General features: G+C 39.0%; 2 long non-coding RNA genes across 6 annotated transcripts in view; both read right to left on the bottom strand.

The window, feature by feature from the left end:
* LOC146404771 (uncharacterized) overlaps positions 1–27,129 on the bottom strand; it is a 1,009,186-nt gene that overhangs the window by 601,708 nt on the left and 380,349 nt on the right. The window lies entirely within an intron of this gene.
* The window catches only part of LOC106509808 (uncharacterized), a 143,387-nt gene that overhangs the window by 76,847 nt on the left and 39,411 nt on the right, over positions 1–27,129 (bottom strand). For 3 of the 5 annotated variants that reach the window (XR_001307695.3, XR_014841876.1, XR_014841875.1), the window contains exons 2-3: positions 25,063–25,187; positions 2,879–2,949 (exon numbers count right to left, since the gene is read on the bottom strand). This is a non-coding gene — a long non-coding RNA (uncharacterized LOC106509808). Of the gene's footprint in view, positions 1–153; positions 2,950–25,062; positions 25,188–27,129 lie in introns of those variants that run through there. The other 2 variants (XR_014841874.1, XR_014841873.1) reach the window with 2 other exon arrangements.

Genomic DNA, 27,129 nt, shown 5'->3' with positions numbered 1-27,129 from the left:
AGCCTGGGAACCTCCATATGCCGCGGGAGCGGCCCAAGAAATAGCAACAGCAACAACAACAACAACAACAACAAAAAAAAAAGACAAAAAAAAAAAAAAAAAAAAAATCTACTCATTACTGGTGGGCCTCCTCAAGGAATAGAGCCATATAAGGGGCTGGGCATTGCTCTCCAACAGGTTAGATACTTATAGGCCATAATCTTGAGTCCAGCTTTGACAAATGGAAGTCCATGCATTTGGCCCATAAGTAGTTTCTGTCTCTGTCACTGTGGCTACTCCATTCCAGTGCCCATTCCAATAACAAAGCTTGCACCCACAATCGAGCTGACCTATCTGTAACAAAACTGGCCTTTTTCCTCTTCCTTTAGCTGGTCATATTGGCTACCTCCCTGTGGCTATAGATGTGAGCTGAGGGAGGGACACTATTGCTCTTATCAGGTCCAGTATGTCCCAGTCAAGTTATGTGGGAAATTAACTATCAAACTGGCAGCCAGGAGAGGAGGTGGCACATCTCCTGAGGGGGTATCTGTTGCCCTAAGGAGTGACCCCTGCAGTTTTTTCCTATACAGGGAGGGGTGGGCCACCTCTGTGGATTCTATGGGTTCAGGGGAGTCTGCAGAGCCACTATCTTTGAGGGTATCCACTGAGATCTTTCCATCTCATGTTTCAGGGTTCCAGGTTTTCTTAACCAGGGTATAACAGACTTGCCAGGTCTGAGCATTCAACTGTTTAGAGGGTTCTTAACTATCAGATCCCAAAATTACTCTTGGGTTGTGCTAACTCTTCTATAAGCCACAAAAGAGAATTTCTGGTTCTTGTATTTAGTCATAACTGTTTGTTAATTGTTCTCCATTTCCAATTATTCCTCTGCAGGATGTCAATGCAACTTTTTAATACTCAGCCTATCCCATTATCCTTGTGTGTGATTACATGCAATTAAAAAGGCTTGAACCATCTCACCAGCCAGGGCATTCTGCACTGGAATGCCACTCTCAAGTCACTACTGGTGATATTTTTAGCAATTGGGCTACCACTTGTGGCTGAGACTATCCATGCCCATTTACCACTTGGACAGAGTCCACATTGACAGCAGGGAGATATGTATGTGGTCCAGTCCTCAAACATAGTTTGTCATTTCAGCCCATTCCAGGACCATTTGTGTTGGTGGGTCCTCTGCACAGCAGACAACAAGGCAGAGTTAGAAATGCAAGAGATTTACTGCTGATAAAATCTATTAAAGGACAAAAGTAGTCAGGGTAAAATTTTAGACTGTGATGCAAGTCTAACACCTGGGAAGGAGAGGGGAAAAGAAGAATTGAGTAATAAGAACCTTAGACTGAGGTGTAGCTCTGACAAAATCTTGTTCAGCCCTCAGAGGGGGCCAATATTGAGCAGAAATGTCCAGTTACTAGTACCTATGCCATGCTCAGTTGCTGGCTGAGAGCTTCCTGGGGAGAAAGTGGCCATGTTGTATAGTAACTGGAAGACAGAAGGCTTCTAGGGTCCTGGTAATGATCTCTTTCTTAGTCTGGGTTTCATGTGTGTGATCATTTCATAAAATTTTATCAAGCTCAGTTTTGATTTGTGAACTTTCATGTATGTATGCTATATTTCTTAAACAAAATTTTTTTTTTGGCAGCACCTACGGCATGTGGAAGTTCCTGGGCCAGGACTGAACCCATGCCACAGCAGTGACCCCAGAGGCTGCAGTTGACGGGATGCTGGATCCTTAACCCATTGTGCCACAAGAGAACTCTGCTGTATTTCTACTTTTAAAGTCTTAAGTCTCTGCATTTGTCCTCTAAATAGCCTTCAAAAAGAACTTTAGTTTGAATTTTGAAACTCAAACCCTAGATGGGGATAGTCGCATACTCAAAGAACAATTTGGTGATACACACATAAAGTCTCATGGACGTATAAACCCATTCCTAGAAATTTATTGTACAGAAAAGATCACACAAAGTCTTAAGTACAAAGATATTCATCATTACACTGTTTAAGTAATGAATATTCAGAAGCAACCTACATTTCCATCAATGCAGGACCTGGTAAATAAATTATGGTACAGCCATACCATGGAATACAATGAAATGGTCTTATAAAAAATAACGATGGAAATCTATATTTAATGGCACAAGAGGATGTTCATGATACAGCATTTGTAAATGAAAAAAGTGACACAAAAATATATTCAATATGAGTCCCAAAATGTAATAGGGCATGTTTTTATACTTAGAAAATGGATTTTGAGTATTTTTACATAAAATATTAACAGTGGTTATCTTTGGACAATATATTAACAATAATTATTATTTATTTTGTAGTTTCTAAATATTTACAATGAAAATTTAATACCTTCTAGTCAGAACTCTTCCCCCACACTATTTAAAAATAAATAAATTCATCTATGTTTTAAAATGAGTAATCAATCTGTCACTCAGGGTTCACGCTAAGCATCTATAAAGAGCAGAACTTTGTGTTAGCTCTCTATAAGAATTAAAAAATAATAATCTAAGAGGATAAACCTTGGGAATTTATCCTCTTAAAGATTTAAGACTTAGACACACATAGAATTGGAGAATTAGTTTCTAGTCAACAGTCAGGTTATGTATGAGATCCTTTAGCGTAGGGAATTAAAGCTTACTCATCTACGTACATCCAGGGTTTCTGCATCACCTGGAATATGATACTGGAGTTCCATATGTATTACTTACCCAAATAAAGGAATTAGTGAATAATAAAGTTTTAAAATGAATGCTGGGTGAATATAAGGATTTGGGATGAGGGATGGTTACAGAATTGGCAATGTCGCTCATAATCATGTTTCAGTTACAGTTTATAAGGTGATGACTCTCGAATCCTTACCTCCTGCCCTTACCTCTTTCATGATTTCAGACAAATATTTATGACAGAAAACTTGATGTTGACACTTGGATCTTCCAAAGAAACCTGCAGCAAAACATGTTCAAAGTTTGAACTCATTTTCCCACTAACCCTGTTCCTCCTCCTCACTGCTAATGCCGCTCAGACCAGAATCTTAGCACTCATCTTGGACTTCATCCTCTCTGTCTTCACATTCAGTTTGTTACTAAAATCTTGTTATTTCTATTATTCCTCAATAATTTTGGAATTTGTATTTTCCTCCCCTCTGGTTTCTTCTTTCTGGCCACCCTTACTTTCCATCTTCTTTGTCATCATCAAACTGATTTTTCTAAAATGCAGGTTTAATCATGATCCTCTTCTCCTCAGGATTGTCTAACAGCTCCTTGCTGCTGTAAGATAAAACCCATACTCCTTGGTTAGCCTGGCTACAAAGATTTCCACAACTGGGTCCTGTCTACCTCACTTATCTCCTCACAAGCCTGGGAGCTCCTGGTGGTGGGGTATTTTCTTCTTCATCATTCCAGCGCCAAATGCAGTTCTTTTAAAAACCCAATAAAGTTTCCCTAAATGAGTAAGTGAAGAGATAGGACCTGAAAATGGGCTTTGAAGTTTGGGCTTGGTGAATAGAATATGTAGAATCTAATCTGGATTCTTCAAACAATTATTAGGTTTATTGATGAAAGATATTCCTTGTCATTAAATTTCATAAATCCATAATCTCCTAGTGCTTAGCACATAATAGGTATTCAATAAATACTGGATTAATTAATAAATAAATTGATGAATGGTGTTGTGTATTTAGCCAAAGGAGCATTTCTTTTGGGAAATGTAGTGCTCAATTAACTACAGAGCAATTTATTGGGGAAGAGATGAAAACTCCATTAATTCTTTGTGATGAGGCTACTATGCTGGCCAGATACCTGATCAAACAGACTGGGCCTGAAGGCAATTTAACAGAACACATTTCTTACTGACTAGAATAGGGACCTGCTGTTGGAGAGGACACCTGTCTTCCTGAGGTCAGCAGCTCCAGCATTAGATTGAATAACTGTAACCAGATCTGGCTACAGGTGCTGCCAGAACAGGGATATCCCAAGGCGTTGTTACTGGATGCTAATTTTGGATAAATACCTCTTGGAATGGCTTTAAGTCTTTCAAAATGAAGATTGTATGCTCTAAGAAGTCATAAATATTACTGGAGTTTCCATTTTTGGTGGATAGTTAAACTCATTTTTTAGAGTTGGAACATGTAATGGACATGCCGACATATTAATACTTATATTGAGGTTTGGAAATCAAATATTTTACAAGGTCCTAGGAACTGGTTTGCAAAATAGTGTGTTATGAAAAGTGACCCTAGTGCAATATGATCACTCCCTTCGGAGAACATGCAAGTAAATTTAGTTAGTTAAAGCTTCTGCCAGCGTGATTCTAGCCCAGAGAATAACAAGGATATCTTCAGCTGCCAGTTGCTCTTATCTGCTGCTTCTCCTGATGCCTAATTTGGAGAAACTCCATTTTGCTGCAGGTTCAAGTCTCTGGGTTATCTTATCCCTGGACTTTTCTCCATCTGTTTGTTTCTATGGAGCTTTCGAGGAAACTCAGTGGTACATCATAGAGTGTCTTTCACTCAAAATACAAAGGGTAACCTGGTAAAAATATCAATAGTCAAGACTTCATAAAGCTTTTTTTTTTCCCTTGATAGGAAGGGTATTAATCAATCTTATTAGTTAAATGAAGAGACTAAAACTTAATAATAACCTTGACTAATCTTCCATCATTAAGCAGGAATGTGCCTAACTGCTTTCTACTGTCATGCCACCATAAAATGACTTTTCTTGCTTCCAGTTTAAGTAGCTAGAAACTTCATCAAATAAAGCTTAAATCTTCAATTGAGATAATTTTATTTTGACCCTCTGGGGCAGAAAATGGAGAAACAAAAAGGAAAGTAGCCAACTTATTCATCCTGGTCACCAAGAGGTGGGAAAGATTTCTCCAGAGACGACAGGATATCATTTACAGTTCTCTAAAAAATTAATCAGGCAATTTTATTTTTAATGATTCTGCAATCTTAGTGTAGTGGCTTTTATAGCCCTGAGCTGTGTGTTTAAAAGCACATCAAAATGTCAAAGTGGGCCTCTATACATCACCCCTTCCTGCTATTTTAAAATTAGTTCCTTTCTTAATTATTTTCAGACTTACAACTTCATATGAACACAATCTGAAATACCCCAGAGTAGTTATGAGCAAAACTGGTTACCTGGTACACTGCAAATGCAGTCACGAGCAAATGCAGCCTGGCTGGAGTTTGGTGCCTATGAATATTCATAAGAGGCAAGTATCCTAGTGATTAAAAGCACCAGCTCTGGAATCTGATAAACTGGGTTTGAGTCCTGGGTCCCCTGCTCACTAGATATGAGACTTAAGCAAGTTACTTAAAACTCTCATTGGTTAAAAGGGAATAATAACAGCACCTACTGAGCAGCAGCAGCAAAACATTACACCTACAAGATTCTGCAAGAGGTTCTAAGGATTCAGCAATGTTTAAGATATGTATTCCATCCTTCCCAGGCTGATCCCTTCCCAGAGAAGGGATACATATACACATATGTAATAAGTTGAGACACACAGCTCTGAGTGGGTGAATGGAAGGTTTGTTGAGGTTTCTTGGCCTCGGAAGGACAGGATACAGATATGCTGACTACAAGACTGGGTGCATTCTTAGGGCTGCCTCGCAATTGCATAATTGACTCTTCCTGTCAATCTCCTTGAGTATCTTGGGTACCTCAAAGGCTAAGAATTCATGGGGAAATGAGGTAGAGGACTTAAAAAGTCTTTGGCTGCTCCTTTTTTTTTTTTGAAACCGAATGTTTTCAGCTTGGGCATTTGAAAACAAAGATTTGTTGCTAGTTTAAAAATACTTCTTTTCCTGGGAGTTCCCATTGTGGCGCAGTGGTTAACGAATCTGACTAGGAACCATGAGGCTGCGGGTTCAATCCCTGGCCTTGCTCATTGGGTTAAGGATCTGGCATTGCTATGAGCTGTGGTGTAGATCGCAGACGCGGCTCAGATCCCACATTGCTGTAGCCGCTGGCCTACAGCTCTGATTAGATCCCTAGCCTGGGCCCTCCATATGCCGAGGGAGCAGCCCTAGAAAAAGACAAAAACAACAACAACAACAACAAAAAAACCAAAAACACCTTCTTTTCCTTAAAGGAAATATTTTGTAGAATGAAGAACAGAAATAACCTGCCACAACAAAATAAAAATTACTTATGCTATTTTTTATAGTAAAAATATTATATAAGACTACCTTTCTTTGGAGATAAAATAAACAGATATGGTCTTTGAACCTGAGATACAATAAAAAGTTTGGACTATCCAAGCTTTTATACAGGTTAATAAGTCATGCTTAAGGAAAAGTTTGTGATCCAGTTTAGTCCAGGGAAAATATAATAGTGAGTCTGACAAGGGTGATGGTAATAAAGAAAGGAAGAAGTAGATCTTTATAGACAGCCTATTTTAGACAAGATATATTGTAAGGAAACTATATTAGTAAGTAATATTTTCCAAAAGATTCTTCTCCAGAGACAATAAAGGTATTTGTTGCTCTATTAAAAGCAGAAACTTTATCAAAAGATGGTAAAAAGAAAAAAGAAAAAATCCCAAACATTGACATGCTACTGATAGAACTACTGGACGGTCTCTCTTGGAAACCTACTCATTCTTTTCTTCTTTTATTCATTAAAAATTTAATTTATTGGAGTTCTTATTGTGGCGCAGCGGAAACGAATCAGACTATGAGTGATGAGGTTGCGGGTTTGATCCCTGGCCTTGCTCAGTGGGTTGAGGATCTGGTGTTGCCGTGAGCTGTGGTGTAGGTTGCCGATATGGTTCGGATCTGGTGTTGCTGTGGCTCTGGCGTAGGCCAGCGGCTACAGCTCCTATTAGACCCCTAGCCTGGGAACCTCCATATGCCTTGGATGCGGTCCTATAAAAGACAAATGACAAAAAAAAAAAAAATTTAATTTATTATGTTTTCTTCTATGTGTCATACAGGATGTGTTAGGTACTGCATATATGGTTATAAACAAAACACATATGTTTCCTTCTCTCATGGAGCTGGAAGATGACAGACAGTAAGTGGGTAAGCAAATAAATCACCATAATTACATGTTCATCCATTTACTCCAAGAACTAATTTCTGAGCACATATTATGTGTTGGGGAAGATTTTGGATTTTGGAGATATAATGATGAACAAAAATAGATTGGTTCCTGTCTTCATGGAGCTTACATTCTGAGGAGAGAGCCAACTTAAAAAGGGACACTGGGAGTTCCCACTGGGGCTCATCTGGTTAGGAACCTGATTAGTATCCAGGAGGATGCAGGTTTGATCCCTGGCCTTGTTCAGTGAGTTAAGGATCTGCGTTGCCGTGAGCTGTGGTGTAGGATGCAGACATAGCTTGGATCACGAGTTGTTGTGGCTGTGTTATAAGCCAGCCACTGCAGCTCCAATTCAACCCCTAGCCTGGGAACTTCCATATGCTGCATGTGCGGCCCTAAGAAGCGAAAAAAAGAAAGAAAGAAAAGACACTAAAGAAGGTACAGTTGTAACTATGTAAGAGTTATGAAGGAATATACAAGGAAATTTGAGAAAATCTGACCTCACAAGGAAGTCAAGGGAGGCTTCCTTGAGGAAGTGAAGAATAGATAGAGAACTGAAGGATGAGGAGGAGATAGCTGGCAAAAGGAGGGAGAAGAGAGCATTCCAAACAGAGGAAAGACCTTGTTGTTGAGGTCATGTTATGTCATAGAGGCTGGAAGATGGTACATTTGACTAGAAGATAAAGATTAGCCCATGAAGGAGACAGAGAGGGAGCATCTGGAGATGAAGGAGCAAACCCATAGCATAGTTGTCATGGAAGCCATGGGAAGACAGTGTTTCAAAAAGGAGGCCACGGACAACAGAGTCAAATGCTACTGAGAGGTTAAGTAACATGAGAACAGAAAATGTCCCCTGGATTTCACAACATGCAGGTCATTGGTGAGTCCAGTGGAATGATGGGCCAGAGGCCAGAATGGAATGGTTTGAGAGTGAGTCAACAGTGAGGAAACGTAGGGAGTAAGAGTATAGATTAGGAATCACACTTGGTCACATGTAATGGAACCTGATGACCATAACTTTAACTAATAGGGTTATTTATCTCACATAACAAGAATGAAAGAGGGTCAGTTTAGGCAAGTGCACTGGCTCCATGATGTCATCAATGTCCTAGAACCCTTCTTTCTGCCTTGTCATCCTCAGTATGTGGCTTTCTTTTTCTTTCTCTCTCTCTCTTTTTTTTTTTTTTTTTTTTTTTAACTGTGAAAGCAAGACGGCTGCTCAGTCTCAAGCCAGTGCCACAGATAGAAAGAAAAAAGAAACATCAAGGGGAAAGTTCTGGTGCCTATGCCAGGAAAGCAAACATTTTATATAAATCCCCAGATGACTTCAGCTTACATGTCACCGGTCAGAGCTGTGTCATATGGCCACTCTTACCTGCAAGGGAGGCTGGGGAATGCAGCTCTTTTGAGCTTGATCCATTGCTGCTCTAAAAGAATCAGCTTCAACGGGAAGAATGGGAGATGGATACTAAGAAGGCAATCACTGCAGCTACACAGCACATACAAATCACACATCTAAATATGTGCCCATAAAGGGAAGGTGATAATAAGATGATAGAGGGGGATGTGGGATTGAATGACTTTTTAAAAAACTGGGAATGACTGGAATGTATTTAAAACTTGATGAGAAGGGTCTAATCAAGAGAGAGAGAATTTAAATAGACAAGAATAAAAAAAATGATAATTGACAATATAATGTTTCTTGGAAAGAGGGAAGGAATGGAATCTAAGTGAGAAGAGGGATTAACATTAAAGAACAATAAAGATAGACTCTCTGTTTTAATGGCAGGAAGGAGGGAAGTAGGCTTACATGTTCTATATTAAGAAATGGGGCTTCTATATCCTCTATAATGTAGGAGGTGAGGTTCACTATTGCCAAAGAAAGAACAGACGGGAATGATCAAGTTTTAGGAAGTTTGAGATATTAAAATTTGAAATACCTATTTTAGAGCAAAACTGACTGAAGTATAAAGGGCACAAATAAACTGCTATCAGGGAATGTTGTTCTCATGTGCCTTTCCTGAGAAATATGCTAGGGAATGGAGCTTCAGACAATCAGAATGAATAGAAAGACATCAACATAGGCCTGGTGTTGAGCATTAATATACAATGACTTATAGAACTGCCTACACCCATACTCAGCTGAATACCCCATCCCCGTGATTAACATAAATGTCATTTATTCAACAAACATTTTGTGAATATCCTCCACACACTAGATACTTATGCATGTCATGCAGCATGGTAGGAGGGGCTGGGGTGGGTGGAAAATAGAGCCTGGGAAAAGGCAGTGGTGGACCTTCTAACAGCAATTGTTAGAAAAGTTGAACCCTCTTTTAACTGAGGAAATGCACAGAAGTCTTAACATTCAGGCCCAGGGAGAGTGCTTAACTCCACCCAGACAATGGCATGCAAGGGGTGGTCTGATCTGAGGGATCCAACGAGGGCGGTAGTGTCTGACTTTGGGCAATTGTCACAGTACTAGGGACAGACCTGGAGACAGAGCAATTGGAAATAAAGGCACCTAGAAGAGAAGTCTGAGAAGACAGTGAGTGTAAAGTTAAGTGGAATAGGTTTCAGCAGACCTGCTTCCTTCTTGGCTGATTCTTCAAAATGCCAGCCTCAGGTGCTACAGGAACCTAAATGTTAGAAGATCCCCTAGGGTAAAGAAGCCTAACAGACAGATGCAAGGAAACTGCATCTGAATACTGCTGTCCATGTCAAGATTTAGGTTATCCTGCATACATGTCTTTCTTAGAATGCCTAGTGCAACAGAGCATTTCCATTTCTATATTCTACTTACCACTATGAGGAAAATGTATCATACTCAATGGGGCAGATACTAAAAATAACAACTAGCTTTTATTGCATCTGCTACATGCAAGACACTGTTTTAGATACATAATGGGCTGTATCTATTTTATCCTACAATAACCTTCTCTGTTTGCTATTATTGATCCCATTTATGGAAGAGGGAGCTGAGCCTGGTCCAGTAAGTTTCATTTTGCCCAAGATCATACAGCTGTAAATGGCAAAGCCAGGAGGCTAGCCCACATGTGACTCCAAACCTACCATTATGCCGTAACTTTTATGTCACACTGTTCTAGTATGGTGTTGAACTCTTAATTAATGAGTGTCACTTAAATGATGACTGAATTGGTCTGCTTCTCTAGTAAGCAAAACTGGGATCATAGCCCATTTCTCAGGATCTGTTGCTAAAATCACAAGACCATGCTGCCCTCTATCAGCTTCAGTGACATTGGCCACTGGTAATTTTCAGAATGAATAATAATATCTGACATTTATATTGTGATATATACTTACAAAAACTTTTTACTCAAACTTAACACATACATTATGTGAGCATTAAAGCCCACACATATATACACACAAAAATCAATGCAAAATTTTTAATGAATATAAATTCAATTTGCGATAAAATCTAGTTATACTTATTGTAGCATTCACTTTTTCCATAACCTGTCACTTAAAACTTTATTATTACTATTGTTATTATTTTTTGCTTTTTAGGCCAAACCTGCAACATATGGAAGTTCCAAGGCTAAGGGTCGAATCTGAGCTGTAGCTGCCGGCCTACACCACAGCCACAGTAACAGAGGATCCGAGCTGCGTTTGCAACCTATACCACAGCTCACGGCAACACTGGATCTTTAACTCACTGAACAAGGCCAGGGATCAAACATGTGTCCTCATAGACGCTAGTCAGAGTTGTTAGCTGCTGAGCCATGATGGGAACTCCTTAAAACTTTATTTTTACTTCAAGAGAAGTTTTTTTAAAAAGTGATTTAGGTTTTTCTAGACTTCTGTTTCCTTATCACTTATTTAACGTAAATTTTCAAAAATATACAAAAGTAGAGAAAATAGAGCCTTCAAGTATAATTCATTTTCAACAATGATTGTTTCCAATAAGTTTGATGACATGACTTCTGATGCAGCTATCTTTTAAATCCTTTCTGACCTACCTCATTCAGATAATATCTTGGTATTTCCACATCACTGGTATAATTGCCTCCTTAAACTAATTAATCATGGCTGATGTCGGGGACCTTTGATATATTGTTAAATGCTATTGTTGAAGTTAGCTCATTGAAGTTAGCTCACTATAGCCCACAAAGTATTTCAGTCTTACCTGAGAACTTGGCTGTTAATGAGTTTTAAGTTTTGGCTTGGCTTAGCTGCGAAAACGAATCTGTTTGGTATCTGTTGGTCTTAATTGGGTTGGTTACCACACTGACCATCCAATCTTAATCCTCTTTCTGTTAACACAGAAACTGAGAAAATAAATTTATCCTATGCAAAGAAAATCAGAACAGAAAATGCAGCTGCCTGAATGATGGCAGTGTGTATAATGTAATCCACAGCTATTCATAGCTGATCCACTCAGAGAGTTATCTGATGCTCATAAGCTAGAAGTTTGATGCCACTGTGGGCTAGTGGACATTACTGGTTCTGATCCTGAGCCAGCCTTCTTCACAACATGACAAAGTGGATCAAGTAATAGAGCATGAAAATTTCAACTGAAGCCTATCCTGCTACTGGAACTAACAAATGAAAACAATAACAACAAAACTACACTCAACTCCTAGAATTATTGACTGAAGAGTCAAAATATTGTATTTTTATATAAATACAATAAACATAGTTCATAGTTTTTTCCCCAGAAACTTAAGATTTTAGTATTTTTATGCTCATAGCTAGAAGACAAATACCTCATTAAGATGTAGATTTATTTGATAATTTTTCTTATATAAAAACTTTACATTAAATTCTGACCCTTTTCTAACGCTGGAAATGATTTTTAAAAAAAGATTGATCACATATCTTTTAAATCATTTTCCTCTTAGTTATAGCTGGATGTCAAAGGTCTAATAACCTATAATTAGTTCAATATAATCTGATAGTACTATTTGCTCCCAACCCCTCCTTTTCCTCTGGTCACTTTATAATTACAGTTTTATAGGTTCAGATTTACTGAGTTGTATTTCAAGCTACTAGATGAACTATTTGCATTAGCCCATCCAATTATATAATATTTTTAGTATTTTCTTATTTTTTCTTAAAGATATTTAAATCTTGACAGTTATTCACTTTCCTTATCAAAACTCTGTTTTGCGTTTTGATATATTCTTTTTCCTTTTTTCTTTTTTCAGCCACCCCCACGGCCTGTGGAAGTTCCTAGGCCAGGAACTGAATCTGAGCCAGAGCTGCAAGCTATGCCACAAATGCAGCAATACGAGATCCTTAACCAACTGTATCACAGCAGGAACTCCACATTTTGATATATTATTAATTAAATTAAAATAACTACATATTTTTATGAGAGGCACACTTAAAACAATGTCAAAGTTAAAAATAAAGGATGGAAAAAGATTCACTAAGGAAATGCTAATAAAAAGATGGATATAACACTTGTATACTCATTATTCTACTTGGATACTATTTAGTATAGCATTGCAGTATTGCAAATATTAACTCATGTACCAGGCAGTCTGAAGAAAATAGTGATGACTTTTTAATCCCATTGTATCATTCTTGCCTACTCTCGACCTACTGCCTGTGGGTTTCCTACAACTCAGCAGGTGCCCAGTTATAGTTTCCCCAGTGTTTTTTTTTTTATTTTATGATTTTTATTTTTTCCATTATAGTTGATTTACAGTGTTCTATCAATTTCTACTGTACAGGAGTTCCCATAGTGGCTCAGCAGAAATGAATCCGAATAGGAACCATGAGGTTGTGGTTCGATTCCTGGCCTCACTCAGTGGCTTAAGGATCTAGTGTTGCCATGAGCTGTGGTGTAGGTCACGGCTCGGATCTGGCGTTGCTGTGGCTGTGGTATAGGACAGCAGCTACAGCTCCAATTCAACCCCTAGCCTGGGAACTTCCGTATACTGTGGGTTCGGCTCTAAAAAGCAAAAAATATATATATATATATATATATATATATATATATATATATATATATATACTGTATAGCAAAGTGACCCAGCTATACACATGTATATGATGTTTTTATACTCAATCCCAATGAACTCTAGACACACCCGTTCACGCCACTTCTTTAAAATCTAGCACTTTATAAACGAACTGCACTTACATCTGGAGCTCAACCAACTTCAAAGTCAACAACCGCAATCTTCCCCCAAGCCCAGGGATATTCTCTGCCTCAATTTGACCCCTTGCAAAACTGTTCTTATCAGATTCTATTCCAGGCCCAAGCTCAGGCTGCATCTAGATCCAATGAGAGCCTTTCCAGGACTCTGGGTCTCCAACTCATTCTACAGAGACCTCCAACCCTTGACTTCAGGCCTTACAACAGAGGCTCTGAGCTTTCCCTCCTTTGTGCATCATTTAAGGGCTGGTCCAACTGCCGTAGTCCTCCCCCCTCAACCCAAAACAGTTACACATCTGCCCCCAGGCTTATTCCTCCTAAATACATACTATGCTGAATGTTATGCTGTACTCTTACTCTGTTCTAGGCACTTGGTCACCAACCCTAGTTAAAAAAAAAATTCTGGGAGGAGGAAAAACATAGGAGTAGGAATTAAGAGATATAAACTATTAGGTATAAAATAAGCATCAAGGATGTATTATACAGGGCATAGAGCCAATATTTTATAATAACTATAAATGGAGTATAATCTTTAAAAATTGTGACTCGCTTGCTATAATTGTACATCTGTAATTTATGTACTATTGTACATCAACTATGGTTCAATAAAAAATAATTAATTAATTAAAAAATTCTGGGGATTCCTGCTGTGGCACAATGGGATTAATGGCATCCTGGAAGCACTGGGACAGGTGTTTGATTCCTGGCCTGGCACAGTGGGTTAAGGATCCACTGTTGGCACAGCTGTGGCATAGGTCACAACTGAGGTTTGGATCTTATCCCTGATCCAGGAACTCCACATGCTGCAGGGTGGCCAAAACAAAACAAAAAAATTCTGAACATGATCCACAGTAAAAAAGATATTTTATATTATGATGAAGTACATCAAAGTTTTCCCTAAACAATACTTACTTTACCTTGTGGCAACGCAATCTGATATTTTTTTATGGAATAAAAAAATTCAGCCACCAAATTGATTTCAGGAACCACTAATGGGTCAAGACCTCCAGTTTGAAGACCCTTGATCTAAAGAGCCTCCCCACTCCCTACTCCCCACCCCACCCCCGCCACCTCAAGACTCTTTTGGCATCTTGTTTATCAGAATCAGGTCAGATAACATGAAGGCATATTTAAAACAAACAATGCTTTATTTCCTATATTTCTATGGAGGAATCCTTTCCCATAGAAGGACAAGAGTCTCTAGGCTATAAAGGAGGTATTTTAATTGTTGGAAATAGTGGATATTTATGTAAAGCCTGGAAAATATCCATGACCAGAAATCTTATGAAAGAGCTAATGACTGAAGACAGGCAATCAGAGCCTTTGTTTCACTCTGCCATTGAGTGTTAGGAGGTAAATCACTCAGTTCCTTTGAACCAAGGGGTCTTGATCTAGAGAATGATATGTATATCTGGTGATATATAAACCCTATAAATCTAATGATTCATTCAGTCATTCATTTGCTCATTTACTCGACAAATGCTTCATTAAGTATGTGCCAGGTAGGTCTCTCACTGCTCATCTGACAATTCAAGCTGGGAGGTCCAATGTTATAAATTTATCATGCAGCACAAGTGATCATATGCCAGGGCCCTTTCTCATCAAATTTATGCTTCATCAAGCACCACAGGGGAATGAGCTGCTTTATACAAGCACATTAACCAGAAAAATGATGATCATTTATATAAACCACTTAGTAAAATCTCTCTAAAATGTGTTAGAGATTATATTGTACCTAATTTCATCAATGGTTTAATTAGTTAATTCTAACAGTAGAGGATCTAATTTTAAGATTTATTTATTTATTTTTACTTTGTCTTTTTAGGGTCGCACCCAAGGCATATGGAAATTCCCAGGCTAGGGGTCAAATTGTACCTACAGCTGCTGGCCTACACCATAGCCAAAGCAACGCAGAATCCAAGCCATGTTTGCAACCTACACCACAGTTCACACCAACAATGGATCTTTAACCCACTGAGTGAGGCCAGGGATTGAACTCTCATCCTCATGGATAATAGTCAGAATCATTACCGCTGAACCATGTAATTTCCAGATTTATTAATTCTTATACAAGTATAATTTAAAATGTCAAAAATGGGGATAGACCATGATGAAAAAGAATATAAAAAAAGAATGTTGGAGTTCCCTTTGTGGCTCAGCAGTTAATGAATCTGACTAGCATCCATGAGGATGCAGGTTCGACCCTTGGCCTTTCTCAGTGGGTTAAGGATCTGGCGTTGCTGTGAGCTGTGGTGTAGATCACATATGTGGCTTGGATCCCATGCTGCTGTGGCTGTGGTGTAGGCTGGTAGCTGTAGCTCAGATTCAACCCCTAGCCTGGGAACTTCCATATGCTATGGGTTAAGCCCTAAAAAAAAAAAAAAAAAAAGAATGTATCACTGAGCCATGTAACTTCTAGATTTATTTATTCTTATATAAGTATAATTTAAATGTCAAAAATGGGGATAGACCATGATGGAAAAGAATATAAAAAAAGAATGTATATATATGTATAACTGAGTCACTTTGCTGTGCAGCAGAACTTGACACGTTATAAATCAACTAAACTTGAATAAAAAAAAGTCGAAAATGTAATATTTCCCTAATTCCCTCTCTTTTCTTTTTCTTCCCACCACCTTTTAACTTTCTTTAGTTTAACTGTCACAAAACCAGGTGAGCTGGCATTATCAGTAGTAAGAGAATTACTAAAAGCCATTCCTATACCAACATACAATAGCAATTGCTTAATTTCACACAAAAGTGATTGTAAACCACATAAAAATATCACAAAAAACTCACATTAAATGTATCCCCCAATCCCCAATTCAGCATCCATAGATGAATTGTCCATAGCCATTCCAGTGCCTGGTGATGTGAGGGTAAGTGTGATGGAGGAAGAGTTGGACTGAAGAGACAACGATTTTAACCGAATGTTGATTTTTACAGAGACAGATGCTCATGTGAACACATCATTAGGTATCCTTACTCCCTCAGCTTCCTCTCTGCTCTGTGGCCTCCTATCATTCTTGGGTCAGCTACAGCTGTTCTTTGCACAATTTTAGCTCTACTTTCCATAAGTTTTCCTATTCCATTTCCCTCTATAAAACCTTTGATTCTTTTTACATAACTAAAGGTTATAGCAGCAGAGAAAAGTGTAGGATGGAAAAAACATTCTGCTAGCCACTTCTTGGCTCCATTTACGGTCACTCTCTCACTCTTCTGTCAGTTTTACCAGTGTTTTGAAACTGGCTAGATGCTAGGCTCACACACCTAGGAGGATTAGGAACCTCCAAAATGCCTGTTCATTGATCAAGCGAGACTCTCCAATCCCCCTCAACCAGAAGTTACTTAGAAGGGAGTGTTGCAGATATTTTACACACACACACACACACACACACACACACACACATATACACACACACACATATATATAACTATACATCTTCATATACATGTATGTGTGTGCATATTTTTTTTCAAGTGTTTCAAAATGCTAAGCAAGTTTAATATTTTGAGAAGTTGAAGAAATTATATTAAAAATGTTCTGTCTCTAGAAGCAAAAATGAAAATCTTTGCTTTGGGGGAAAAGTTGACAAATGGGACCTGTAAAACAAAAACAACAACCAGGAATCCATCAATTGTTCTTGGAGACATTGTGATGGCAAACTATAGGCAACTGTAAAGCATCTGAAAGCTTAAAACATTAAGCCTTTACATTGTAAATCAACTATACTTTAATTTTAAAAATTAAAAAAACAAAACAAAACAGGGAGTTCCTGTCAAGGCTCAGTGCAACTGGTATCCATGAGGATGCGGGTTCCATCCCTGGCCTCGCTCAGTGGGTTAAAGATCTGGCGTTGCCATGAGCTGTGGTGTAGGACACAGATGAGGCTCGGATTTCATGTTGCTGTGGCTGCGGTGTAGGCTAGTGCCTATAGCTCCAATTTGACCCCTAGCCTGGGAACCTCCATATGCTGCGGGTATGGCCCTAAAAAGACAAAAAAAAAAAAAAGTGTTAAGCCTTTCATTCAAGGATACAAATGTTAGCCAGACTATATGCTAACATTTGTAAAAAAGTTGGTTTTATTTTTTGTTTTTCTTTTTTTTTTTTAATTTTATTATTATTTATTTTATTTTTTTTTCTTTTTGTCTTTTGTTGTTGCTGTTGTTGTTGCTATTTCTTGGGCCGCTCCCGCGGCATATGGAGGTTCCCAGGATAGGGGTCGAATCGGAGCTGTAGCCACCGGCCTAAGCCAGAGCCACAGCAACGCGGGATCCGAGCCACGTCTGCAACCTACACCACAGCTCAGGGCAACGCCGGATCGTTAACCCACTGAGCAAGGGGAGGGATGGAAACCGAAACCTCATGGTTCCTAGTCGGATTTGTTAACCACTGCGCCACGACGGGAACTCCTATTTTTTGTTTTTCTAATCGCAGCTATAAACTGGAGTGTCCCTGAAAATGATGGTTCTTGGAAGACACGTGTTTTTGTTAAAGCATTTGTTCATGGGAAATTGTAAGGGTAGATCATAGGCAGGTTAATATGCAGTTCTGAACTTTTCTTAACCTCATGCTAGAAGAAAAGCCTTCAAAAGGGCTTAAAGTGTGTGAAATAATAGAAAATGTTTGTATGGGTCTCTGCCCCTAGCTCTTGGCACAAAGCTCCTAAAACTCTTCTATGTTTAAGTGATGGGAGTGGCTTTTGTTCTAATGGAGCAGTGGTTGGTGGGCTTCTGGATGGGGACTGGTCACCAGAAAGACCAAGCCATGACTAGAAGCTTGGAACTTTCAGCTCTACCCCTATCCTCCAGGAAGGGAGGAAAAGCTGGAAACTGAGTTAATGATCAGTCTTGTCTATGTGATGAAACTGTCATAGAAATCCCAAAAGTACTGGGAGCTTCCAGGTTGCTGAACACAGGGAAGATGGAGGCACCAGGAGGATGGCATGCCTGGCAAGGACATAGAAACTCTGTGTCTCTTCCCTCATACCTTCCTCATCACTTCCCTCTGGATGTTCATCTGTATCCTTTACCATATCCTTTTGTAATAAACGTAAGTTTATTATTTCCCTGAATTCCTTGACCCTTTCTAGCAAATTATCAAAGCCAAGGAGTGGGTTATGGGATTTATAGTTGATTAGTCAGAATCACAGGTGACAACCTGGGACTTATGAATGGCATCTAAAGGTGGGGAGTGGGAGGCACGTGTCTCATGGGATTGAGCCCTTAGCCTGTGGGATCTGATACTATCACCAAATAGATAGTGTCAGCATTGCGTTAAATTATGGGATATCTAGCTAGTGTCACAAAATTGCTAGATGTATGGAAAACTCAAACATCTGGTGGCAGAAGTAAAGTGAAGTGTGGTAGTAGTATGAGAGGAAAACAGACACAGGAAGTGTTTTTCCCTTACAGAGTGGTTTGGCCCAGTGCAATAGAGATGGCATTACAGGGTGGGGTAGAAGAAATCCCACACGTGGCATTATTCAAGACTCAGTAATCAGGATTTCCCGTCGTGGCTCAGTGGTTAACAAATCCGACTAGGAACCATGAGGTTGCAGGTTCGATCCCTGGCCTTGCTCAGTGGGTTGAGGATCCAGCATTGCCGTGAGCTGCGGTGTAGGTTAGACACGGCTCAGATGCCTCATTGCTGTGGCTCTGGTGTAGGTCGGAGGCTACAGCTCCAATTAGACCCCTAGCCTGGGAATCTCCATATGCCGCGGGAGCAGCCCTAGAAAAGGCAAAAAAAAAAAAAAAAAAAAAAAAAAAGACTCAGTAATCAGCTTTGGAAATATTGTTTCAACAGTGGTGACTGGTTTATCCTGATCATATGGAGCCAGACCACATCTGAGAACATCTAGAATCTATAAAAAACTCTTGAAACTCAATAATTAGAAAACAAACAACACAAACACTTTTAAAATGGGCAAACTATTTGAAAAGATACATCATAGAGAAGCTATACAGATGGCAAATAAGCACACAAAAAGATACTCTAAATCATCAGCCATTAGGGAAATACAAATTAAAAATCATAGAGGGATTCCACTACCTTTATTAGAATGGCTAAAATGAAAGGCTGACCCTATCCTATTAGCAAGGATATGGAACAACCAGAATTTCCACACATTGCTAATGAAAATGTAAAATGATACAACATTTTGGAAAGTTTGGCAATTTCTTAAAAATTAAATATATACCCACCATCTACTTTCAGGTAATCAGCCAAGAAAATTGAAAGCATATGTTCATACAAAGATTTATATGCAAATGTTCAATGTAGCTTTGTTTGTAATAGTCCCAGACTGGAAACAATCCAAATATCTCTCAGCAGTAGAACAGATAAGGAAACGCCAGCATATCCATAAATGGAATACTCTTTAGCAAAGAAAAGAACAAACTATTGATACACACAACATGGATGATTCCCAAAATAACTATGTTGAGTGAAAAAAGCCAGATGAGGAGTACATACTATATGATTCCATTTATAGAAAATTATAGAAAATGCAAACTAATCTATACTGACAAGGAAGCAGACCAATGGTTTCCTGGGGATGGGAATGAAGGCAGGAGAGAGGAATTACAAGAAGGCATGAGTAAACCTTTGAGGGTGAGGGCTCTGCTCATTATCTTGATTTGGTGGTGATTTCTCAGGCTATACATAAGTCAAAACTTATCAAATTGTACACTTTAAATATGTGTTTAAATTGTATGTAAATAGTATCTGACATTAAACTTGCTAAAAATAGTATATTTCCAACTTCACTTTCTCTTAAAAAATTTTTTTTGAGGAGCTTCCCCTTAGCCAGAGCCTAAAAAAGGCCCACAGCTACTCCAGTACCACACTAGACAGGAGTGTGTAAAGGACTAAAGTAGTATAAGAAAGAGGCAGAAGTCAGCTAAGTACAACTAACACAAATTTAACAAAAACATACACCCTTTTGAATAACTGCCAGGGCTTCTCCCAGGGCATTGGAGGTGACCTATGCAAGTGAAGGACTGATGGTGATGAAAAGCAACATCTAAACACTCCTTGGATTTGGGGTAGATGGGGAGGCATATGTGGATCCAATAGAGAAACAGTCTTCCCAGCTTCAGGGTCTCAGGGTGGTGGTTTAGATACTAAGCAGTGTGGCCTTGCTCTGAAGTCACAAGCTACTAAGACCAGAGGACATATCAATTACTCAAGGAATGTGGCAAGTTTTGAAAGGTCAGTGGCACTCCTTTGGAGTTATGCATGATCACCCACCACAGACCTGCATAATTGCCTAGGAGATACACCAGCGTGCTTAGACACAGGAGTATAAGACAAGACTCAGGGATTCTATTACTGTGCTGCTGTGGCTACTATTTGCTGATTTGTGACTTGGGGCTGTCATATGATATCTGGGTGTTGATTTCAACACTAATAAAACAGAATAACAAGAATTACCTCTTTGTGGAGTATACTGAGATTTTTCCCCTGAAAATAATTTTTATCCTTGTTCTGAAATCTGGCAGATCTCTTCTAACATCTAAAATTGCTTTTGCAATTGGAAGAAAGAGAAATAGTAAAGTAAAAGAGAACTGGATAGCAGAGGCAGGTGACCAGGTAGGGCACCATTCTACCACTGGGCTGGGGCTGCTAACATCCTCCCCTCACTCTTTGGAGACCACACTGAGCCTCAGAAGGAGCCTGTGCCAGTGAAGTGTCTTGAGATGTAAACCTTATCTGCTTCAAGTTAAACCTACCTCTATCTAAAAGCTTTCTATTACATTTCCTCCTCAGTTTTTTTTTTTTTTTTTGTCTTTTGTCTTTTTGTCTTTTGTTGTTGTTGTTGTTGCTATTTTTTGGGCCGCTCCCGCGGCATATGGAGGTTCCCAGGCTAGGGGTCAAACCGGAGCTGTAGCCACCGGCCTACGCCAGAGCCACAGCAACGTGGGATCCGAGCCGCGTCTGCGACCTACACCACAGCTCACGGCAACGCCGGATCGTAACCCACTGAGCAAGGGCAGGGATCGAACTCGCAACCTCATGGTTCCTAGTCGGATTCGTTAACCACTGCGCCACGACGGGAACTCCTCCCCCTCAGTTTTTGAAAGTTACCATTTATTGGGTACTTACTTTGTGCCAGCCATATAAATACCAATTTTTCTCAACTTTGTCAATACATTAAAATCACATGGGAAGCTTTTAAAATATACTAGCCTAGAACTAACTGAAACCAGATCTCTAGGTGCATCTATGGTTTTTAAAAGCTCCTTGGATGATTCTAATGTGCAAAGAGGGTTGAAACTCTTGGCACACTAGGCTACTTTACATAAGTTAACTTCTTAAATCTTTACACAAACCTAAGACATAGATCTTATTATCCTCATGTGTGAATAAACTGAGGTTCAGAGAGGCTAAATGTTTTCCTTAAGATCAAATCTCAGAGTCAAAATTCAAACTCAAATTGTTCTGATGTTACAGAACATTTTGCTCTACCATTTCCCATCTTTATATGCCTCTATGAGAAATAACAACTTTTTTTTTTTTTTTTTTTTTTGTCGTTTGAGGGCTGCACTCGAGGCATATGGATGTTCCCAGGTTAGGGGTCTAATCGAAGCTATTGCTGCTGGCCTACGCCAGAGCCACAGCAATGCCAGATCCGAGCTGTGTCTGCGACCTACACCACAACTCACACAATGCCGGATCTTTAACCCCATTGATCGAGGTCAGGGGTCAAACCCACAACCTCATGGTTCCTAGTCGGATTCGTTTCCGCTGAGCCATGACGGGAACTGCAGAAATAACAACTTCTTAATTCAAACTTTTGCAATTGTAAAAATGTGGTGATGTGTAAAATATCACATAATTTTTTTCATAGCAAATGTTGACTTTCTTAATTCTAATCCTACTAAAAAAAAATTAAAAAACAAAAAACCCAAGAGAATAAAGCCATCCATATTCCAGAGTTTAGTTCTGAGCTGGAAGACTTTATTATAGCCAACAAAATTTCTGATTATATTTCTTGAAGCTTATTGGTGATGAAAATCTTAAGTACTGTCTAGAACTGGAATGAGTCTTATTTGGTGTGGCTCTGGAGGTCCATAATACACTGGACCTCAGATTAGCTCATAAACGCTACTCTTCTCTTTTTTTGTATTAATTATTCACTCGCTAGATTACAGCCCCCAAATAATTATTTTTTTCTTTTTTTTTAGGACTGCACCCATGGCATATGGAAGTTCCCAGGCTAGGGGTCAAATCAGGCCTATGCCAACAGCCACAGCAATGTGAGAGCCAAGTCGCGTCTGCGACATATGCCACAGCTCAGAGCAACCCCAGATCCTTAACCCAGTGAGCAAGGCCAGGGATCGAACCCAGATCCTCATGGATACAAGTTGGGTTCATTTCCGCTGTGCCATAGTGGGAACTACCCCAGAATAATTATTTCAATCAAGATCTGAGGAGTGGGTAAATTTCCTCAACCTTTGGGTATGCAAAAATATTTTGTACTCTCACTTGAAAACTAACTTTTCTCAGTATTGTTTTTCTTCAGATCTTGGAAGATATTGTCCTGTTGTCTTTTAGCAGTGTTGCCAATGTGAAATGTGATGCCACTCTGATCCTCATTCCTTTGAGCTTTTTTTATCCCTTTGGAAGCTTTTAGGATTTTTATCTTTATTCCCTAAGGTCTAAAATTTCACTATGACAAGTCTAAGTGCTGGTGCTGTTTCATTCATCTTGGTTAATATTTTCAATTTGAAGATTTGCATCTTTCTTAAACTCTCAGAAATCTACTTTTATCATTATTTTTTCTGCTGCATTCTCTCTTTCTCGTGCCTCTATTACATGAATATTGAATCTTCTAGATCTATTAACTTTTTCTTTTGAAATGCATTAAAGAATTCCTCAGCCCGTCTTCTACTTGCTAATTTATTCTTCAACTATTCTCTCCTCTATTAACAGATCATCTATTAACCCTCTTTCCTTGCATGTTTAATTCTTCTGTTTACTGAGTTCAGTGATCTTCTTACATGGAGTTGGTTTTGCACATCATTTTGATGATTCTTGTATGTTTATCTTTGTATCTATTAATCCTTAGTTTCCTGCTCAATAAATTCAATATGTTATGGTAGCTTGTCTTTTTCAACCAAAGGGGAGGGATATGCTATTAAGAAGGGTGTCTTAATGACTTCTCTTCTGTGGTGGAGTTTCCTGTCCCTCCTGGTGGTCAGGAGCTGGCTGAGGCAGCATGGCCCTGTGTCTCTGGCTTCAATATCCACGCTTCCTTCTTTAGCCAATGAACAAGCATTGCTGCTGGTTGCCGTTTAGTGGAAGAATGGGAGACAGATTGGTGGTTGACCAGCCTAGTTACTTTTTATATAGCCTCTCAAATACTTTGATGAATATCCAGGGCTTGTCTCTCTCACTTGTTCTATCCATTGAGGCTGGAGTTGGTATGACTATCTTAATAACCCTGTTCTGCAAGTTTTTGGGCCATGGTTTCATCCAATTTTGTTCCTAGATATATCTGATTCTGTTATAGGTCTCTTAGAAATTTCTCAATGTTTCTAATAAAGCACTTTCTTGTTTTTCTAAGCTGTTATAAGCTGATGTGCACTCACATACGTGCACGTGTGTGTAGCATGTAGAAATGTAAAACAGTCCCAGGGAAACAGTATGTATCCAATTAATACTGCATGTTTTGAATCACGAAAGAATGAATGCATGTATGTGTTTTGTATGTTTTACAGACAAATGCACAACCGCTCTCTGGATTTTAGGTGAGAGGTTGTATAGATGCACGTTCTCAGACCACTGTTGATAATTGTGAATTACTTTCAGATTTGTAGAGTGTGGAGAAGAGGAAAGTTATTTCTTTTTTGTGCTTAAGTGAAAAAAAAAAGTAGAACTGAGAAGGGAATAGTGCTTTAGTTAGCCAAGATAACTAATTTATCTAGTCCAGCTGGAAGCTATATTTTATTTATTATACATTTGTTTCTTAATTATATTTGAGCACTTATGTATAAGATATGGGCTTGGCACTGTGGATAGATATAGTTGTATTTTTCTCAGTGTCTTTCTCTTCTTCTCTAGCCTACCTTGCCTCCAACCTACACAGTGACCAGAATAAGGCCACTTCAAGCAGGAAAATCTGGATTAAAATCCGTTTTCTGTCACTTATTAGTTATAGAGCAAGTTAGTCTGAGCCTCAGTTTCCTTATTTAAACAATATAAAAATAGACTTGTATTAAATATAATGACACATACAAAATGCCTCACATAGTGGATAGTACATCCATAGTGTAAGGGCACAGCAAACATTAGTAGCCAGCCCTCTACCCCTCCCTCCAAGAAGTTTACTGTCTCACATTTCTAACTGCAAAATTTTAAACTTACATTATGATTTATCATTCAGTCTCTTATGAGTTTGTTTAACATGTGTTTATAAAATGCGTACTTTTGTATATTAAAATGGGAGAAATGAGGAGTTCCCATCATGGCTCAGTGGTTAACAAATCCAACTAGAAACCATGAGGTTGCAGGTTCGATCCCTGGCCTTTCTCAGTGGGTTAAGGATCCAGCGTTGCCGTGAGCTGTGGTGTAGGTCACAGACGTGGCTCGGATCTAGCGTTGCTGTGGCTCTGGTGTAGGCCGGCAGCTACAGCTTTGATTAGACCCCTAGCCTGGGAACCTCCATATGCCTCAGGTGCGGCCCTAGAAAGACAAAAGACAAGAAAGACAAGAAAGACAAGAAAGACAAGAAAGAAAGAAAGAAAGAAAGAGAGAGAGAGAGAGAGAGAGAGAGAAAGAAAGAAATGAAAGTAGCTTTATCATATATCTCAGTGACTAACAGTGATTCAATTTACTCATAAATCTATTCATTTTGAAAATATTTATCAAGCACTTACTTTGACAGACACCATAGTAATCTCTGAAGTAAGCTGACTCCTTGTGGCAGGGCCAGGACTAGAGTGAAGAAGCCAGGTGAGTGAAATATCTGCCTTTAATGCAAAATTTAAGAGATGCCAAAAAGCTGAAAATCAAGATAAATATATTTAATGCAATATTTTAACAATCAAAATTAATGTAAAAATCCATAATAAATAAAAACATCAAGATTTTAAATAAATATTGATAATTTTTTCTTTTGCCTTGGCTATATAGTATGGTTAACTGATCCTGCTGTTTTTGTCAGTATATCATTCCTACTTCCTTAGAGGAATGTATCTTTCTCCCCTCCAACATGTTCTCCTGGTGGGATTTTCAAGTAAACTTAGACCCTAAAGCAACACAGATGGACAAGTGAATCCAGCGCAACTGAATAAGAGTATCTCATTCTCGTGACCATATTGATTGATCTAAAACAGGATAGGTAACCTAGCATGGTCCAATAAATGTCTTTCTCTAGGAATGAATGAGATCAACAGATAGATATAAGCAGAACCAATAAATTTCTGGAGGCTGAGAGATCCAGATAGAGGAAAAAAAAAAAGCTGGAGGATAATTTTTCTTTCTTTTTTTTTTTTTTGTCTTTTTAGGGCTGCACCCAAGGCATATGGAGGTGCCCAGGGTAGGGGTCGAATCAGAGCTGTAGCTGCAGGCCTATGCCACAGCCACAGCAATGCCAGATGCAAGCCGTGTCTGCGACCTACACCACAGCTCATGGCAACGCCTGATCCTTAACCCACTGAGCAAGGGCAGGGATTGAACCCGCAACATCATGGTTCCTAATTGTATTCGTTTCTGCTGCACCACAAAGGGAACTCCTGGAGGATGATTTGATTTGAGCCAAGATGTGAAAAGCCACATCTACCTCTTAACTTTCCAGGGACATGGGTCAAACAATTCCCATATGTGCTTATATTTGAGTTGAGACGCTCCACACTTACAACCAGAGAAATTCTGACTAATACAATGTCAAAAGAAAGACTATTTCAAATCTTGAGGAGAATTGGTCATCACTGTAAGTTGAGAAAGAGTCTGAAAAGCAGTGTGCCTTCAGAATTGTCCAGAGAAATGGCTGCCACTATAACCCTAGAGTGGAAATGGAAGCAGTCAATAACAAAAAACACAAATAATCCAATTGAAAAATGGGCATAAGACCTAAATAGACACTTCTCCAAAGAAGACATACAGATTGCCAATAGGCACATGAAAAAATGCTCAACATTACTAATTATCAGAGAAATGCGAATCAAAACTAGAATGAGGTACTACCTCATGCCAGTCAGAATGGCTATCATTAATAAATCTACAAATAACAAATGCTGAAGAGGGTGAGAAGAAAAGAGAACCCTCCTACACCTCTGGTGAGAATGTAAATTGGTACAAACACTATGGAAAACAGTATGGAGATTCTTTAGAAAACTAAATATAGGAGTTCTCGTTGTGGTGCAGTGGTTAACGAATCCGACTAGGAACCATGAAGTTTCGGTTTCCATCCCTGCCCTTGCTCGGTGGGTTAACGATCTGGCGTTGTGGTGAGCTGTGGTGTAGGTCGCAGATGTGGCTCGGATCCCGCATTGCTGTGGCTGTGGCATAGGCTGGTGGCTGCAGCTCCGATTCGACCCCTAGCCTGGGAACCTCCATATGCTGCGGGAGTGGCCCAAGAAATGGCGAAAAGACAAAAAAAAAAAAAGAAAGAAAGAAAACTAAATATAAAACTACCATATGACCCAGCAATCCCACTCTTGCACATATATCCAGACAAAACTTTCAATGAAAAAGATATATGCACCCCCATGTTCATTGCAGCATTACTATTCACAATAGCCAAGACATGGAAACAACCTAAATGTCCATCAACAGACGAATGGAATACTACACAGCCATAAAAAAGAAAAAAGATATTGCCATTTGCAGCAACATGGATGGAATTTAGAAAATGCAGTACATATGTACAATGGAATACTACACATCCATAAAAAAAGAAAAAAGATACTGCCATTTGCAGCAACATGGATGGAACTATAGAC

The sequence above is a fragment of the Sus scrofa genome, chromosome 3 (assembly GCF_054392235.1).
Source record: "Sus scrofa isolate SSC_HxYL_T2T_F1_AM1 chromosome 3, Sscrofa_HxYL_maternal_Yorkshire_Landrace_v2.0, whole genome shotgun sequence".
NCBI lineage: Eukaryota > Metazoa > Chordata > Mammalia > Artiodactyla > Suidae > Sus > Sus scrofa.
The sequence above is the reverse complement of the archived record's forward strand: the minus strand, read 5'-3'. Positions and strand labels throughout refer to the sequence as shown.